Source organism: Cebus imitator, unplaced genomic scaffold, assembly GCF_001604975.1.
Source record: "Cebus imitator isolate Cc_AM_T3 unplaced genomic scaffold, Cebus_imitator-1.0 Scaffold27, whole genome shotgun sequence".
In the NCBI taxonomy this organism is placed as follows: Eukaryota; Metazoa; Chordata; class Mammalia; order Primates; family Cebidae; genus Cebus; species Cebus imitator.
In genome coordinates this window covers 1,565,902-1,584,896 of record NW_016107342.1, presented here as the reverse complement: position 1 = coordinate 1,584,896, position 18,995 = coordinate 1,565,902, and the positions used below count along the sequence as shown (strand labels likewise).

The 18,995-nt window shown below is 33.3% G+C and overlaps 1 protein-coding gene across 1 annotated transcript in view; it reads left to right on the top strand.

Moving 5' to 3' along the window:
- Positions 1-18,995, top strand: part of GALNT13 (polypeptide N-acetylgalactosaminyltransferase 13) — a 596,785-nt gene that overhangs the window by 12,881 nt on the left and 564,909 nt on the right. Inside the window, exon 2 of the mRNA XM_017523193.2 lies at positions 15,830-15,899. The gene's annotated coding sequence lies outside the window, so the exon portion shown is untranslated. The remainder of the gene's footprint in view (positions 1-15,829; positions 15,900-18,995) is intronic.

Here is an 18,995-nt window from a genome sequence, read left to right as displayed (position 1 = left end):
ACTTGATCAACTAATTTTCTTTTTTTTTTTTCCCATTTATTTATTTTATTGCATTTCAGGTTTTGGGGTACATGTGAAGAACATGCAAAATTGTTGCATAGGAACACACGTGGCAGTGTGATTTGCTGCCTTCCTCCCCATCACCTACATCTGGCATTTAAAAAAATTAGCGGCACATGGTGGCACAAGGCTGTAGTGCCACCTACTCGGGGGACTGAGTGGGGAGAATCACTTGAACCCAGAAGGTGGAGGTTGCAGTGAGCTGACTGGGCAAAAAGAGCAAAACTCTGTCTCTAAATAAATAAAAATAAAGCAACTGGTATTAAAAAATACCCAGTAACACTTTGTAGTCTAATGTTTACTTTATGAAGGTAGGTCTATCATTTTATTGAGAATAAAGTGAATTCTAATTATTGTAGGTATAAATCCTAAGACTAATACAGAGCTCTTACTTCCTGTGTATCTTTATTAGAGTAAAGATGTTCATTGCCTTCTTAACAATGGTTCTCAGTCTCTTTCCTGTCTCCTTTTATTTTTTACTTTGTGTCTTACTGACTTTACCAATCAAATCAGAATCATACATCTTTAGTTTTATGAATGTGTGTAACCAGATCCTAAATAGGATTATTTTGATACAACTTTTTTAGTTCTTCAAGGCCTCATTTTCTTATGGCTTAAAAATTTTTTTGCTGGTGTAAAAATGCACGTTACAAGATGATTCTTTAAAAGATCCTATCACCATTTCACCTCTGTTTTTCTAAACATTTTCAAAGCACTGAGGAATAATTTGAAACAACATTTTGTAGTGGATTCCAGATAGAGACAGTAAATTTTATAGTTCTCTCTGTTATTAAATTGTACCAGTTACTGTGATTACCTGATGTGCCTGCAGATTTACAGAAGAATTGATAAATGTAGGATGGCCATTTCAGCGTTCACAGATGTGAAGATATTGCCATCTTAGATCAGTAGCTGCTCTCAAAATGTTCACTCCTTAGTATCCTTTGGGCTGGTACCAGTTTTGTAGCTGATCAGAAATAGTTGCCATAAAGATACTAGCTATTCCTAATTAATGTGAGCATATGGGTAGTTCCCACAAAATTATTATTAACCTACTGGTTGTTGCTGTGTACATGTTCATACTTCAGCATTCTTAACTATGAACATGAATTAGCAAACTAAAAAAATAATCATAGTTAGCTTTCTATTGATAGAAATGGAGAGAAAGAGAGAGAGAGAGAAATGAGGAAGTTTTCAAGTTTCCCCCGTAGTGTAGGATACATACAACACAAGAAATATTATGGAAAACTGAGAAAAATAATTTATGTGGTAAAACCTAGTCTGTTATAGTAAGAAGGGTTAGGGGATTCTGATATCAGAAAAAAACAAATGAACAATGAGGCACTCTTTAAAGCTGTGAATATCTGGTTTCTCGACAGTTTGTGATTACAGTCTCTCTTGGTCTCATTTTAACATTTTCTGGGTGATCTTTATTTGAGGACGATGACTTGTGGGCAGATAGAGCTCTTTTGTCCTGTTGTTTCAAGTGGTTGATGAATCTGGGGTCCTTTAAGTTACATATTATAGATGAAGTTCATGGCAATTAGTTAGGACCTTTTAGCATATTAACTTCCTCTTCATTTTAAAATAAGATGAATGTAGAGCTTCAAGTAAGGAGAGAAAGTAAAATACAACTAAGTGTTAAAGACACAAGTTTAATTTTATGATACCTGGAATCACATAAATATAGTTTTAAATTCTTATATCTAATTTCGAGAAGTATGACAGAAGACAGTTGCATAGCCTGCATGAAATTTAGTTACCTTATCTTTAAAATGGAGATAATAGTTACACTAGCTAACACTAATAAAATCCAGGTCTCTTACTGGGCAAGAAGGTCTCTTTTAAGTGCTCTACATAATATTCACTTATTTAATTCTCATAGCACTATAAACTAGATATTCTCATCCACCTTATAAAATGGTATGAGGGTTCAGATGACAGTGGTTGTAATGTATGGATTGTTGTGCTTGGCACTTAGCATGTGCTCAATAAATGCAAGCTGTTATTAGTGTATCTCCTCTTCCACGGGCCTCTTTTGGTATCTAATGCGACAGGTGCCTAGTAAATTTGGCCTGCTTAACCGATTTTTGAAATAAAATCTCACACCTGGAAGAGTTATTGTAAGGAGTTACTGCAAAATTGGGCCCTGAGTGCCAATAAATAAATAGGAGTTAAAGATAGGACTGAAGCCAAGTGAAGTAGAAACAGTAAAACTGTGTCAGTGAAATATTGAGAAATCTTATTTAAGAGAGGAGAGAAGGGAAGATAAATGTGTGAAGGCAAAGGTGCCTTCATTTCATGGTAAATATTATGATACTGTACATATTACTAACAATGCTAAACAATGGCATACCACTTTGCAAAAAAGTTCATCAAGCTGCGAACAAGGATAGTACGCATGTTCTATTCCATTTAACTTTATTTGGGTCTTTCCAACATCACTGCTGATTTTTGTTAGGTGTTCTGGGTTAAGTGGTAGCCATCTTTCATTTCCCCCTTATTTGATCTGTTTTGACTATGTTGTTTTTATCGTGTGGAAGATTTTTAGAGAAATTGTAAGATGAGTGCTTTTTGTGTGTGTGAGTATGGAAAATAGAGAACATTTTAAAACATTGCCATCCTACTCTTCATTTCTGAATGAAAAAAGATGAAACACTGTATATTTTTAAATCTTTTTTCTTTTTCTGAGACAGAGTCTTGCTATGTCGTTAGGCTGAAATGCAATGGCACAATCTCGGCTCACTGCAACCTCCACCTCCTGGGTTCAAGCCATTCTCCTGCCTCAGCCTTGCAAGTAGCTGGGACTACAGGCTCCTGCCACCAGGCTCAGCTAGTTTTTCTATTTTTTGTAGAGATGGGGTTTTACCATGTTGGCCAGGATGGTCTTGATTTTCTGACCTCGTGATCCACCCGTCTTGGCCTCCCAAAGTTTAGAAACACAGATTGTATTTTCTGTATGTGATAGGTAGTTTTTAATGATTTTTATACATGCTTATTTAGAGATTTTCTCCTTTTTTAATTTGGAAGAAGCATAATTTGAAATAACAAATTGTAATTGATTTTGCATTTAGAAATATTTCAATTCCAGTTCTCTTTTCTTACCAAGTGAGGCGAATATGTTTTGAGCACTGGTAGTTTGTCATTTCCTTCATAATAATTTGTGCAAATGATAATTATACATAAATTAATAAACTGCTGGTGGGAATCTAATGATGCATCATGCTGTTTTTGATTTATTTCTAAATCATTTGCAGAATGTTGAAATGTACCTGGACTAATTTTTAAATGTAACCTATAACTTCCTCAGCTCCAGAAACATATTCAGTAAAACAAAATAGTTATTTAAAAAAATACTGGTACAGGAATAAATTGTATGTTTTGTAAGTTTACTATATGAGAAGGACATTATAGGTTATTAAATAATATTGTGTTTATGTTTAAAAATTTTTTCATATTGCAAGTAAAGAAATTATTTTAAAAACCTATTAGAACTTTTCCTATGTGATTCAAGCAATTTTTAGTACTGCCTGAAATAATGTTGGCTCCTCAATTTGTATTTCCTTAGGGCCCTCGTTTCATTCCATCTTGAAGTTTTCTGTGCCACTTGAATATATTTTAAAAGTAATTAAAAATTTTTATTACAAGCTTTAAAAACTTTGTGGAACAATTTCTACATAAAATATATTTAAAATCAAGTAATAACTCGTGACATTTCTGGGGACCACGTATGAGGTTAACTATTTTCAACCAAGATTACATGAAGTCACAGAAAGACAATTGATTCATTTTTTTGTATTGTTGCATCTGTCTGCCAACATATTACATCAATTATAATTATTTTATTTATAGAGTGTTAGTCAATTGATAATTAACCCTGTAAGTTCACTAGAACAGTCTTCATTTTATTCAACACCAGATACCTTGGAAGTTAGTAAGTCACAAAAAATGTTTTCCATAGTTATAAAATATTTAGCAATATGATTAATTTTGCAATGTATTTTTCACTAGCCTGAATCAAAGATATTCTCTTTTCTAGCATAGAGCAGAGCTGATGGAAACTACTTGTGTGTGTGCTTTTCTCTAAATGGCTCCTATGGAAAGTTGGTTTTTCATTTTTCTAAGTTTCCTGGCAGTTTTTAAGTGTGGTCCTTCAAGATCTTGGTCTTGGATACCACTAAAACTAAGTATAAATTACTGACCTTATTTTATAATTCAGATTTATTCTAGATTTTCAGTTGCCTTATTAACTCTAAAGTTTAGTTTGACCTTAATGTTAGATCGAATTAAGTTTTTCCAGCTGGATTTTTTTTTTAAAATTTCCTTATCCCAAACTTTATGCCCAGTGTAACTTTCCTGTCAGGTTCCACTCAGTATTTTGAGTTTTTAACCAACCTCAAAGCCTTCCTGACAACCATTACCCTTCTTTACCCTGCACTAACATACTCTAAAACTTCCACATGTAGTGGGAGTTATTTTCTGTCTATTTTTATAAAATCACGTAAGTATTCATTTCTTGCGATGGGAAACATTTATTATGTGATTTTAATCATGTTGTATTATATGCAGTTGTCATTTTATTATAATTCACTAAATACCGATGCACTTTCATTTGGCCAGAGGCCTACATCTCACAGTAACTGGGTATATAAAATTGTGGGCCAGTAAAATGCTGCTACATTTTAATATAGAAATGACTATACTTCATTGGTGCATGAAATGATTCCTGCTTAAGCAGTCAGTATACATAACCAATTAATAAATCTGGCCAGTGATTTTGAGATCTACATAGTTTAAAGCACTATGTAAATACAAGATCAGGCACTTCCAGCTTATTGAGATACCTACCTACCAGTGGGTTTTCAGCAATGGGTTTATGCTCATGGACTATTGAATGCTTTTTGCAATTCTAAAACCCTGGGGGTCCACTAGCCAAAATTTATTTTCGTGAGTGTGTCTGTACTTTTGCTTGCTTTCTGTGAAGGCTCTGCCCTACTGAAGTCTCTGCCCTACTGAAGTCTCATGCTATCAAGACAATTGTTTTCTCATTCCTGTTTCTGATAATTATTTTCTCAATCAGGAAAGAATAACATCTGTGAAATAGAGCTACATGTTTTCATAAGGCTATTCTATCAAGAAAGGGCCTCTTTGTGTCATAAACAAACATAAACATCATCTATCTATATGAACAATATTCCAAATGTATGAATCATGAATTACAAATGTATAAGTTACATGTTATTTTGTAGAATTTTTAGTTTTCCTTTTCTGTGTTTTTTAGTAAATGTGTTCATATTATGTTATTTGCAGCTGTATTTTATGGGAAAATATGTGCCTCATTCCTTCAACCACTGTGGAGAGGTTCAAGGACAGATAGTTGTTTTATATCAAGAGTTCTGATCTCATAATATACTTGGCTGATTGCCATCAAACCAGTCACTCATGGGACTTAAGAATTCTGATCTTGTATACCATGTACTTGGTCTTAGGGATAAAATTCACACTGCAACCCAAGTTAAAACTTTTCACATGTTGCTTTCTCAATCCAGGTTCTCACCTTCTATTTATTAGAAATTTTGTGAGTTCTTTTTGCCAACATGTATATGTGGGTCTCCCTCTGCAAGGCTAAATGTCCTTGTTAGAATGGCACAACAACAACAGAAGAGAAAGCAAAAGGAAAGGGAAGGAGCTTGTATCCCCAGACTGATGCTGTGCCGTGGCTGGCTTGTTTCTTCTTTCTTCAGCACATCACTCCTGTGACATGTTGTGCCTCAGACTGTTTGATTGACCTTGCTGTTTAGAGCTGTTAAACTTGAATAGAGTAGAGCTTTTCTTTTCCCTTCCAGTAGGTCTCAGGAGTGAGATCTGGTCACTGGCATTGATTCTCTGATCCTTAACTGTGGTTCCCCTTGAAATGGAACTTACCAAGGTGTTGTTCTACTTATTGATTGATGCTCATGAAGCATCCATTGTCAGTACATATAATTTTACCTGTTCCTATACTTGAATAAATTCTTTCTTCTACCTAAACTATAGATGCATAGCTACATCTATTTGCCTTTTATAGATTAGAAAATCCAAGAAGGCAGCCTGACAGGATTCTTTTTGTGCTGTACCTAGCAAAATGCTCTACACAATTAAGTCCTTACTGCATGCATTTAATTAGATTGCATATGCACAGATAGGTCCCCTGAGCCTTCCAGAGTGGTAGAGGCTACTTTGCAAAATGATGCAGGCCAAAAAGGATTTAGGTCAGTCAAATTTTTGTCTGGCTTTCCCAGAAGGATAGTTGAAACTGCCTTTCCACTTGCTATAAGAATGTCTTCCATGTGATTTTTTTTCCCTCAAATTTCATTGTTAGCTAGTCAGAGATTGTGCACTCTATATGCTTCTTGTCAAACTCATTGGGTATTTGAAATCACAACGCCTTTATGATTTTCACCCAAGTGGCCTCAGAGTTCTGCCACTTCTGTCGTTTAGAAGAATTTTCCTGGAACTTGTTTCGTTTGCAGGAGACATAAGTCACAATGTTTAAGATCGAAAAGGATCTCAAGGGCTGATCCTGTCACTCCTGCCAGCCCTCAGTCAAGGTTGTGCTTAATGTAAATCCAAGACTAATATGTTTCTCTAAAACAAAACTGCGCCTCATCATGTGGTTTGTTAAATACTCTACATTGTCAGTAGAGGGATCTCTCTGAATGAGCATAAGTTCTGTGTGTTAAAAACCTTCAAAAGCTCTGCAGGTTAAATTTCAAATTCTTTGGCATATCTTTCAAGACCCTTCTTAGAGATCTATTCCAAATGAGTTTTTTGGCCTTGCTCTCATTTTTTACCCCTTCTTAATCTATTTTCAGGATTCACTGAATTGATTCTCTTTTACCTGGACTTACCATAGAAGCTCATGATTGTTTCTTTGCTCACATTGCTTTGCAAACTTGAATTACTCAGCTCCTCATTTCAAGGATCAGCTCACACGAGCAAATTCTTTTTAAAGGATTTCTCCAAATCCCCAAGGCAAAATTATTCTATTTTCTCTGTTCCCATAGAATCTTGTTTCTACTGCTGTTGCTAACATTTAACCTGTTATCATAGTGGTGCCCTCACATATCTCCCATTTTAGATGATAAGCTTTTTCACAATGGAGACATCACATTTCTCATTGTTCCTCTGAGACCTACCAAAGTTCATAACACAACCATTCATTTAATAAATGTCTTGAAAAAAATGTTAAATATCGATGCCGTAAGATAAAGGGCTATGAATTTAATGATGCTCTATTGAATATATCTTTGTGACATGCCTTAAAGTGTAGTATAACCTCTCCTGGTACTGTTAAAGCTATTTCTTTACTTATAATTTTAAAAATAATCTATCATATTTCTAAAAATAAACTACTAAACTTTTATTTTTATGAAATGTAAATTTCTTTATTTGGGTTATTTTTAACATATCCTAATTTCCCAACTGCTAATTCTTTCCATTTCTGTCTTTCCTTCATTTTAAATATGATTTGACATGTGAACTCTAATATTCAATAATATATGCTAGCCAAATACTCATTGAAACCATAACAAAAAAAAGTTAATTTTATCTGCAAATTCTTAGATGACGTGTATCATTCAGGAATTGTACTCAGTGTGTATCCAGAGTGGCTTAAAGAAGTTGGTACTTGATTCTTCACTCACACAATATGAAATCTTGATGTTGGTAGTCCAAGTCTGCTAAGATGACCTCTGTAACGTTACTAGAGCTCTTGGATTCTTGTATTCATTCTAGGATTCATGCATTCAAAATAGCTGTCAGAGTTCCATTTATTATAACTACATATCGAACAGGCAAAGGCCAAAGGGCATAAATGTGCTAATATCAGCAAGGAAAGGAGAGATTAGACACTGGCGAGGCACCTTATAGTTCTAGCCACATTTGTCCAAAAATCATACATTCTTAACTTTTGGAAAATTGATTTTGTTTCTTACTTACATTGCAACTTGGTTTATACTATTTTCCAGTTCTTTTAATGTTGAGGTTCTGCCTAATTTATAGCTGTACAATTGGTTCTTACCTATGCACTTTTTTGCTGTTGTTGACTTTCAGCTTCTAAACTAGTGTTTTTTTGGATTATGACATGATACATATTTTTGTAGAAACTTGGAAAATTAGAAAAAGTGTGAAAAAGAAAATGGAAATTACTTACATTTTTACACCATTTAGACATAATAACGTTAATATTTCACGGTATAGCAAATTGTTATACTGAATTTATATATTTATATAGGTACATGTATTTACGTATATGTAAATTACATTATTTACACAACTAGTTTATTCTCCATATTATTTTAGCAATTATTGATACTATTTTGAAGATTAGGTTTCTGTATATAAATAAATATTATTTGGGATATTATTTTTATGACTACATGGCATTTCATCATATGGACAAGCCATAATTTACCTAGTTGATCCCTAATTGTTGCTTTTATGGATTTAAAATCATAGCATTGTAAATGACACTGATGAAGTACTTTGAACATTAAATTTTGCCTGTATATCTAATTACTTTTTAGAATAACTTGATGGAAGTGGAATGGGTCAAAAAGTAAGGATATGTAAAGGAAAAGGCCACATTTCTTCAGAAACTAGGAAATAATGAAGCAAAAGGTATAAGATATTCCATGCTTTATTGTGTGTTTACCGGGAATGGAGTGTAGTGAATAAAGTAGAAATGTTCCAGTTTTCATCCCAGAAGATGGAAGAGCCAGTATTTTCTTCTGTTTCTTCAGGTAGAGGGGGGCCAGTGGTGAAGGAGCTGTCATTGAGCACTCTTCACATAGGCTAGTGACTGTTTGGAACAATCCTTTGGCTGTTTCTTTAAACATTCAATGATGAAAAAAGGAATAAAGTATTAACAGAGAACCCACTTGAATCTCTTGAGACCCTGCTTCAGAACCCGCCGATCTCCCTTTCTCCAACTGGATGAATAAAAAAGAGGAATGGATGATGTAATGTTCAGTTAGGGAATGCATCAACATGGCATCTATCCATGATGTAGAGACTGGATATGGAATGATGCAGTGATATAAATTGGCTGATGGATTATAGAGTGGTTACGTTTAACTACTGGTTGTGTACAAATCAGGGGATCCTGATTTGTCATGCCTGTGGTGGAAAATATCATGAGATCATGAATCAGGGAGCTGGAGGTTGCAGTGAGCTGAGATCTCGCCACTGCACTCCAGCCTGGTGACAGAGTGAAACTCTGTCTCAAAAAAAAGAGAAAATATCATGAGATCATTATCAAGTTGTAGTTACACTGGGAGAAATGCCAGATATAGTGTGTCCCTAAAGTAAGACAAAAATAAAAATAAAAATAAAGTGCAAGGGAGTTAGTGGCTTTGAAGGTCAAATTAAGAGAAAGAGAGAGAGATAGGGGTGACAAGCAGGAAGGGAAAAAGGGAGGACATACTAGAGATGATTTTAGAAGTTAAGATTAATCAGTTTGCTTTGATATTTAGGAAAACAAAATAATAAGACACAGTGATGATTGATTTCCATACACTTAAAGAGCAGAAGAAATGGGGTGAGAGAACCAACATGTCTGAGAGAAGCAAATCACTCAGTTAATGTAATTTTCTTCTCTGACACATGACAGAACTTAAATATGAAAGGACAAAAAGTTCATCTTTATTTCGATAAGGTTTAGTTTTGTCTGACATGATGTTCTGATCAACCAGCAAAGAAAATGTAGTCTTGTGTAAAGGGAGGCATAGCCTCTTACTTGTCCTTGAATCAGTGACCTGGTAAGGCAAACAAAATAAGACTTTAGAAGTATTTATTGGGGACTTACTGAATTGAATGATTTTTGTAATAATCTCCATAATTTAAGAATACACAATGTAGAATCTACAGACAAGCAAAACTGCTAAATCTGTGGGAATTTGCAGGAATCTAAAGTGAATATGGGAATTAAAAAAGAGGGAAATAAGTTGACTCTCTATGAGAACCCTTGATTAAAATGGTGTTAAAATGGTAATAGCTAGTATTGTTGAGGCATTTTGACACATTGTTGCTATAAATTAGAGATGAGACCTGGAATAGTTGTTTGTATTGTTCAGGAGGATCTGTAGTGTTTCCTGCTTTAATTATATCCTTTATCCTGTAATGACCATTTTTTTTTTCTATGTTCTGTTTCAAGATTGTAACACATCTTCCTCTATTTGTGGGCATTTTTCTTTTTTTTTCTTTTATCTCAACAAAATGAATAATTATTTTACTGATGCTGCTTTGTTTCCATACCTTTTCATATAAACAGTTTTTCATTTCAGTGTTACCTTTTGGTGTAATCTTTTTGAAGACATTTTAAAAGGTAATTAAACTCAACATGTAGAATACCAAGGGTGCATAAAACTCAAATGAAGGCATGACGATATGCAAAACTAGGGTCAAGTTGGGGCATCACCAGGCAACAAACACTTTGTCATGACTGTAACTAGCTGCAGGAATTGTAAAATATAACCTAATTTGGGAGATGGTCAAATAGGAAAATTGGGTATATCAATATTAATAAAATATGGTTTAACAAATTTTAACAGTCTCATGCTACTTGACCCAGAAATGTCACTTCTGGGTGTTTTATCCTAAGGAAACAATCATGCTATGGCAAAAGATATGTGCACAAGGACCTTCACAGTATCTTGTTTTTGTCACAAATATTTGATGATAATTTATATTTAGAAAGTATATAAATGATGGCATAGCAGCAGGATATTAATCAGTGAAGTGATCTTGTAGTGTAATAATAAAAATGATGATATTGTTATACAAAGAAATTAACAATTAAGTAAAAAGAGAATATAATCATAATATAGTTTATATTATATAATTCTTTAAGTAATATTCTATAAGAACAGAATAGTTATATTGTTTCTGAAATTAAGGATGATTTTATATTTTTATTTTTTCCTGAATTTAAAAGAATTTGCAACTTTTAATTTAGGAAACTAATTGTATAAGAAAAAAAAACATTTATATTGCTAATCTTTAAAGACTGATAACCTTTTGTCTTTTTTCCTTGAAGTCCTACTTTCATTTATTTTTTGATTATCATTTTATTATTTAACTTTACATTGCTTAATTTGCTACTATAATGTAGTGTTGTTTGTGTGGTTTATTTTAAAACTCTAAACTAGATTTTACATTTGTTCTTGTGCTCCTTTATTTTATATATTTAATGGGTATATATCAATATGTAAGTTGTGAATAAATATATATGTCTCATTTAATCTAATTATTTAATATAAATGAATATATAAATTATAAATAAACACTATATGATATATAGTATGTAAGTTATCACTGGATTTCTTACTCTACTAATTATACAAAAACATGGATGATTTTGAATTATTTTTTAACCTTTAAATTTTTTTATGATTTATTTATTTTTAACTTTCATTTTAGCTTCAAGGGTACATGTGAAGATTTGTTATATAGGTTAATTGTGTGTCACGGGGGTTTGGTATACAGATTATTTTGTCACCCAGGTAATAAGCATAGTACCTGATAGGTAGTTTTTTGATTCTCACCTTCTTCCCACCTTTCAGCCTCAATTAGGCCCCAGTGTCTGTTGTTCTCTTCTGAAAAAGACTTTCTTGATATATGTTTGACTATTATTCTGTGATTCCTAAATATAAATGTCTAGATTGAAATAAAAGATTTTATTTTTTATTTATTTTTACCTTGTTGCATAATTTCAAATAGTTTCAAATGTACAGAAAATTTTCAAGAATTGTGTTTAAGAATACCTTTTGTCCAGATTCAAGAGTTGTTTACATTTTGCCTCTTTTGCATAATTTCTGTGTGTGCTTTCTTACTCTATACCTGTGTGTGCACATGTGCACACACACACACCACATTTTTTTCTCGAATCATTTGAGAATAAGTTGCAGACTCATGCTTCCTTAACTGAAGTGTTTAAGTGTACATTTCCTAAGAATAAGGACATTGTCCTTTATATCCAGAGAATAACCTTTAAAGATATTCAGTATTGACACAATATTACTTTTATTGTGCAACTCACAGTATATATCTAGGATCCCAGGTATATTTTGTTATCTTATCTTTAAAAGTCCTTTTATCTGGAACATATCCTCAGTCTAATTACTTGGACATTTAAAGAGTTCAGATAAGATATTAGGTGCAATATTCTCAGTTTGGCTTTACTGGATGTTTCCTAATGGTTAATTCTGGTTTTGCGTTTTTGGCAGGCATACAACAAAAGTGATGTGTTTTTCTCAAGTGGATGATACTTGGAGGCATGTCGTTTTTGTCTGATTTTTAATGATGTCTTCTTTGATCAATTTGTTAAGGTGGTCTCTGCCAAGTTACCCCACTGCTAGTTACTATTTTCCCCATTGTAGTTAATAAGTACTTTGTGAGAAGATACTTTTCGACTGGAAATTCTGTGTTTGTTATCACACTTTCATGCACTGGTGCTGATGCACTAATGTTTTCTTTACTGAATCATTTACTTAAAATATTATGGTGATTTTCTAACTCCATCAGTCAGTCTGTACTTTTTAGGTGATACTTGCAGAAAGAGTTTTCCCTTCTTAATTTCATTTATTATATTTTCTGTAATAAATTTTAACCCATTACAATAATTATTTATTTTTATTTCCCAATTGTCTCAGATTAGACCAGTAAGAGCCTCTTGAAGCTAGGACTTGTGTTCTTTTGACATATCCCCATCATTTGATAAATGCCTTACTTGCTTTTCTTCCAGAAAAAAAAAATGTCTCCTCAAATTTCATATATTTTTAAGTCTTCTTTCTGTGTCCATGTTCTAATATGCCAGGATAATTTTTTGGAATTTTCATAGTTTAAATGGATTTTCTGTGAGCGATTTTCATGTCACCCTTAGGAATTTTGGTTTCCTTTATCTGCTTTCTCACAGTTTTTCTGGACCCCGTATATCTGTATATGTAGTGGGAGCTTGAAAGATAACTCTTTTATAAACTGGTGTCTAATTTTCTATTTACATATAATCTGACATGTTTATTATTCTCCTACTTCCAGTTTTGCTGAAGGACTAGGATTTGTGTGTTATTTGTTTTTGTTAGGTGTATGTATTTTTTTTTTTTGATATGTGAACAGATTCAGATTTAGGTGATTCCTACCTGATTTCCTCAAAATGCCAGTCCATATTTTTATACTTTCTGTAAAATGTGTTGATATTTGAAGACAATTGCAGTATGCCATTATTTAACCAAAATTTGTGGATTGCATGACTCTACCTTTAGCTGTTAGTGTTCTCTTAATCCAGTTTATCCAATTAAATTGAAGTTTTTAATATATCATAGTTATTATACCTATCAATCCAGGAAATAGCTCTCTGATAGACATGTCTATAGTAAATGTAAAATCATTATTTGAGATCACTCATTCTTTCACTTGATGATGCACTAATCAGTTATGTTTGTAATTTTCCCTTAGCTATGAAAATTATCAAATATATATTTAAAAAATGGAAATTCAAACCCACAACATTTTAAAACGTATATAGATTAAAATAAGATAACTAATAAATAGCACCTGATTATAGGAATCCAGTGAAATGTAGTATTTTAAGTGGTTGTTTCAATTGACGAAGTACATTTTTTGAGAATAATAATGTAAATCCTTCAGTTTCACAGCAAAAAAGAAAAATGATGGCAATTCTTAGTAAAGGAGGTTTTGGATTTGGTACAAAACACTCTAGTGTTTAAAACTGGCAGAGTAAAAGATGGTTTATACAAGTAGAAAGTAGATGAGTATGAAAATTTGTGCTGTCTAAGAGAAGAGGGGCATCCATTTTTCTGTTTCATGCCTGAGTCTGGCCTTGTAAGAATCTTCACTTTTTAAAAAAAGCTAGATATGAGGATTTTTTTTGAGAAATACCCTGCTTTTGAATATTGGGTAATATTTTAAAAACCATGGTTGGGGCAGACGAAATGCACCAGTAAGCCAGATTTGGTTTTCTGGTCCCCAGTGTTCAACCTCTGCTTTGGATGCAACCTAGAAACTAGAAGATATTGTAGTAAGATGAAACCCAGGTCAGAAAATCTGGTTTTGAGCCCAGGGTTACCTCCTGTTTGCTGTGTCAGATTGAGAAATCATGTAATTAGTGTTCACTTCAGTCTTCTTGTCCATGAGGATGAATATGCTAAAGTATGAAGAAATATAGAAATCTGCTACTTATTATAACTTTATAATTCAATTGAATTATATGTGAAGATGAATATATATCTTTTTATGTTCTAAGTTTTAAATTTAGAAAATACAAAATTTCTTGGGCATTTCTTGATTTACTTTTTTCATTTAACTATAAGCTTGATAACTATATGTTTGAGAGGTTCTGTGTAAAATGTTAGTAAAATCATTTAGTCATGGGCTAGGTAGAGACCTGTGCAATCCCAGTGTCTCTAACATACTAGAGCAAAATAAATTAGATTTTCTATTCAAAATGTTTATTCTGAATGTTGAATTGTTGATTTGGTTACAGTTGATTTTGGTGAACACAAAAGCACAACTTCTGTGTTATTAAGCTGGAATTTCTGCTTAGTACCACAAAGACCCAAATCTCTCTGAACAGAAATTCTGTTTGTTACTGAGAAATAATATTCCTTTAAAGATGTTTGGTACTTAAGAGAATTTTTGTTTGTTTTGTTCATAGTGTGTCTGATCTGTCTGAAAGAACACACTGTATTTTTAAAGGGTTATGTATAATTTTTTTTTGAGATGTATTCTCACTCTGTCTCTCAGGTTGGGGTGCATTGCCACGATCTCAGCTCATTGCACCTTCTGCCTCCTGGGTTCAAGTGATTCTTCTGCCTCATCCTCATGAGTGGCTGGGACTGCAGGCACCTGCCACCATGCCCAGCTAATTTTTGTGTTTTTAGTAAAGAGGTTGTTTCACTATGTTGACCAGGCTGATAATTTTCATTAGGTTGTATTTTATTTTTTTTTTCTTTGAATGGCTGTTTTATAACATTGTGTATACTCAGTGGCATAAAACCCATTTAAGTTGAAATATTATGAGATTCAAAATCAATATCCCCTTTCAAAACCCTGCTCTAAAACAAACAAATTAATTAATAATGCTTGATTAAATCACTCTCTCCTTATAATCACATTGATATTCTGAAACACAGAGAATGGATCTGTTTACGTATTTTTGTGAGGTATGCAGGTCTCATGCGTGCATTTTTCTCAGTGCATCATTTTCAGTTAGAATTGAAATGCAATTACAAAGTGAATTGGTGCAACTCTCTGGATAAATCAAACAAAATTCTCTTCTAACTCAGTGATCCTCATATATCAGATAATAGTACCTTTTAAAAACTTGAAATATTTGAGTAGTCACCTCAGCTCTCCAAATATGTTTATTTATGAACATCTCATATTTTACAATTACTTTTATGCTCTTCTGCCAGTATTCTGGGGGCACTGCGTTTCTTGCATATAATTCTGAAGCTAATATGCAGACTTTTCTTACTTCTTTCTTCAAAGTGTCCTCCTTGACTGATGTTTTGGAGTATTTGCATATAGTTGGGAATATTTCTGTTCATCAGCCCATTATATTTGCTAGATGTGTAGTCTACATTTTGCAAAACCTATTTTAGTATGTTACAGTGTATAGTGTTTAAGTGTGTGTTGGTCTGGATTAGTTTTTCCTATGACCTTGACAAATTGCTTACTCTTTTGAATTATTTTTTTTCTTCCTCCACAGATAACATTTTTGTAGAGGCATTTTGAGGATGAATGTTTTCACATTTTGAAATTGCCAAGTGCCACATACAGTAAGTAATATTTTTATTTTTCTACTCAATTGCAGTTGTACTCAATTAATTTGGCAGACAGTCATAAATGAACACATTTCTATTTACAGTGTTTGATATTTGTGAAGATTGAGGACAATTGTTTACAAAAGATTAAAAAAATTGATGGGTTATTTATTAATCTGAATTAAGCTGCATAATTTTAAGATTTCTAATGACTGATTTTACTGTTGTTCTATGTTAACCACAGATAACTTTTCTCATTTATTCTTTAAATAAAAATTTTCCCTCTTAGTCACAAATCAGAAAGAGTGAAGGAAAGATTAGTAATATCAGGTAGTGTTGATATGTAAATTTAAAGGAGTACTGAATTAGTATGTATTAAGGTTTGCCATGTGTCCGGCAGTTTATATAAGCATTGCTTTTAATCTTCCCCCAAATATTTTAAGATCAGTATTTTTATTTCTACCTTATAAATGAGAAAACTAAAATGCAAAAGTTTTAATAGCTCACTCAGTATCTTTTCAAAATGATAAATCTAGGCATTTAACATAAGACTTTCCACAAAATATTGCCTCTACCAGTTAACTTAGAATAAGTTAAATAAATTCAACTTATGAAAACATGTTCTAAGTAATTCTTTTGGATTTTGGTTCTGCTTAAGCATTATCTTGACAATTTTCCAGATTATTTTTTGTATTGTCTGTCATGTATTATATTGTATGCTGTATGTATTGTATATGTATTTGTATTGTCTGTTCCCATTTTAAATAGTGTGTTCTAATTCCTGACTTGGACTGCTTTGAACTAGAAGAAAAGAAGTGAAAATGTAGATTCCTGAAAGTTTATAAAGCACTTGAATTATTATTTGATAAAACATGTTATGAATTAAAGTTTCAAAGTTCTGTAAGAGTCTTCTTTCATTCACCAAAAAAACAAACAAACAAAAAAAACCCATACAATTTAAAATGTTATCCTATTATGTTACAGCTGGAAGGGACCACAGACTCATAGATTCTTAGCCCTTACTTGATCAGCTGCCTTGTTTGATGTAGTGGGATGATATGGAAGATAATTATAAAACAGAATTTCCAAAAAATATAAAAGCAATGATGGCAACACTGATGTTTGTTCATTATCTCTCAATGTAAATACTTCAGTAAAAAGGTGGCATAGTGTAGTGGTTGAAAAATCCAGGCTCTGGATTCTGTTGTCCACACTGATCTAATTTACATTCCACTAGCAGTGTATTTTTTGATTTTTAATAACAGACATTCTGACTAGTATGAGACAGTATTTCATTGTGGTTTTGATCTGAATTTCTCTAACAATTAGTGATGTTGAGTCTTTTATTCATATGCTTGTTGGCTGCATGAATGTCTTCTTTTGAAAAGCATCTTTTCATATCCTTTGTCCCCTTTGTAATGGGATTTTTGTTTTCTTGCTTTTTAATTTAAGTTCCTTATAGATTCTGGATATTAGACTATTTTCCAGAGTATAGCATGCATATATTTTCTCTCATTTTTAGTTTCTTTTGTTCTGCAGAAGCTCTTTGGTTTAATTAGGCCCCACTGGCCAATTTTTGTTTTGTTGCAATTACTTTTGGTATTTTTGTCATGAAATATTTTCCATGTCCTATGTCCAGAATGATATATATTTTTTAGGTTGTCCAGTTTCAATTTTCTGCATATGGCTTGCCAGTTATCCCAGGACCCTATCGCATTGAATAGGGAGTCCTCTCCCCATTACTTGTTTTTTTATCAACTTTGTCAAAAATTGGAAGGTTGCATGTGTGCAGCATTATTTCTGAGCTCTTTATTCTGTTCCATTGGTCTATGTGTCTCTTTTTGTACCAGCACCATGCTGTTTTGGTTACTACTGCTCTGTGGTATAGTTGGAAGTCAGGTAATGTGATACCTTTAGTTTTTTTCTTTTTACTTAGAATGGCTTTGGCTATTTGGGCTCTTTTTGGTTCATGAATTATAAAATAGTTTTTCCTAATTATATGAAGAATATTATTTGTAGTTTGATAGGAATAGTATTGAATCTGTAAATTGCTTTGGACATCATGGCCATGGCCATTTTATTAACCTTGATTCTTCCCGTCCATGAGCATGGGAGGTTTTTCTGTTTGTGTCATGTCTGATTTATTTGACCAGTGTTTTGTAAAGAACTTTCTCCTCCTTGATTAGCTGTATTTTTAGGTATTTTATTCTTTTAGGGGCTATTGTGAATGGGATTGTGTTCTTGTTTGGCTGTTGGGCTGGTAATTGTTGTATGCCTCTGCCCTGATGAAGTGCTCTGGTCAGCACTACCCGTCAGAGTAAATGAGCATTATGACTGAATTTCAAATAAAAAAATAACAATTGCCTTATATTGAGTGTCAACAGAACCAATTGACCACCCAAACGAATTTCCTTGAGCAAAATGTTATTTGATTAGAGAAAACTTAAAAATATATATCAGTTTTTCCCCCAGTGGCAGAGACAGTGTCTTACTCTACTATTATATTTTTCAGAATTTGCAGTGGCTGACCACACCCTTTTCTTGCAGTCCTTTAGTTGCTTTCTGCAATGAAAAAAAGTTTGGAATGAAGGGTTGAGCTTGACTTACCATTCTCTTTGCTCTATATTATCTTCAGATGTGTAATGTTCGTAGTACTGTCCTTTACATCACACTGGCCACATTGATGCTTTCCCCTTTGGACTCTGCTGATCTTCAAATTCTTTCACTTTAGCCATTCATTGGTTCTACCTCCTGTACACTTTATTTCTTAAACAATCAGCAACATTTTATCTGGGGACATTTTCAGAATTACTAGTATTTAAAAGATCATTGCTCTGAAGGTGGGGCGTGGTGGCTCACACCTGTAATCCCAGCACTTTGGGAGGCCGAGGCTGGCATATCATGAGGTTAAGAGATCGAGACCATCCTGGCCAACATGGTGAAACCCTGTCTGTACTAAAAAAAACACAAAAATTAGCTGGGTGTGGTGGCATGCGCCTGTAGTCCCAGCTACTCAGGAGGCTGAGGCAGGAGAATTGCCCGAATCCGGGAGGCAGAAGTTGCAGTGAGCTCAGATCGCGCCACTGCACTCCAGCTTGGCGCATGGTGACA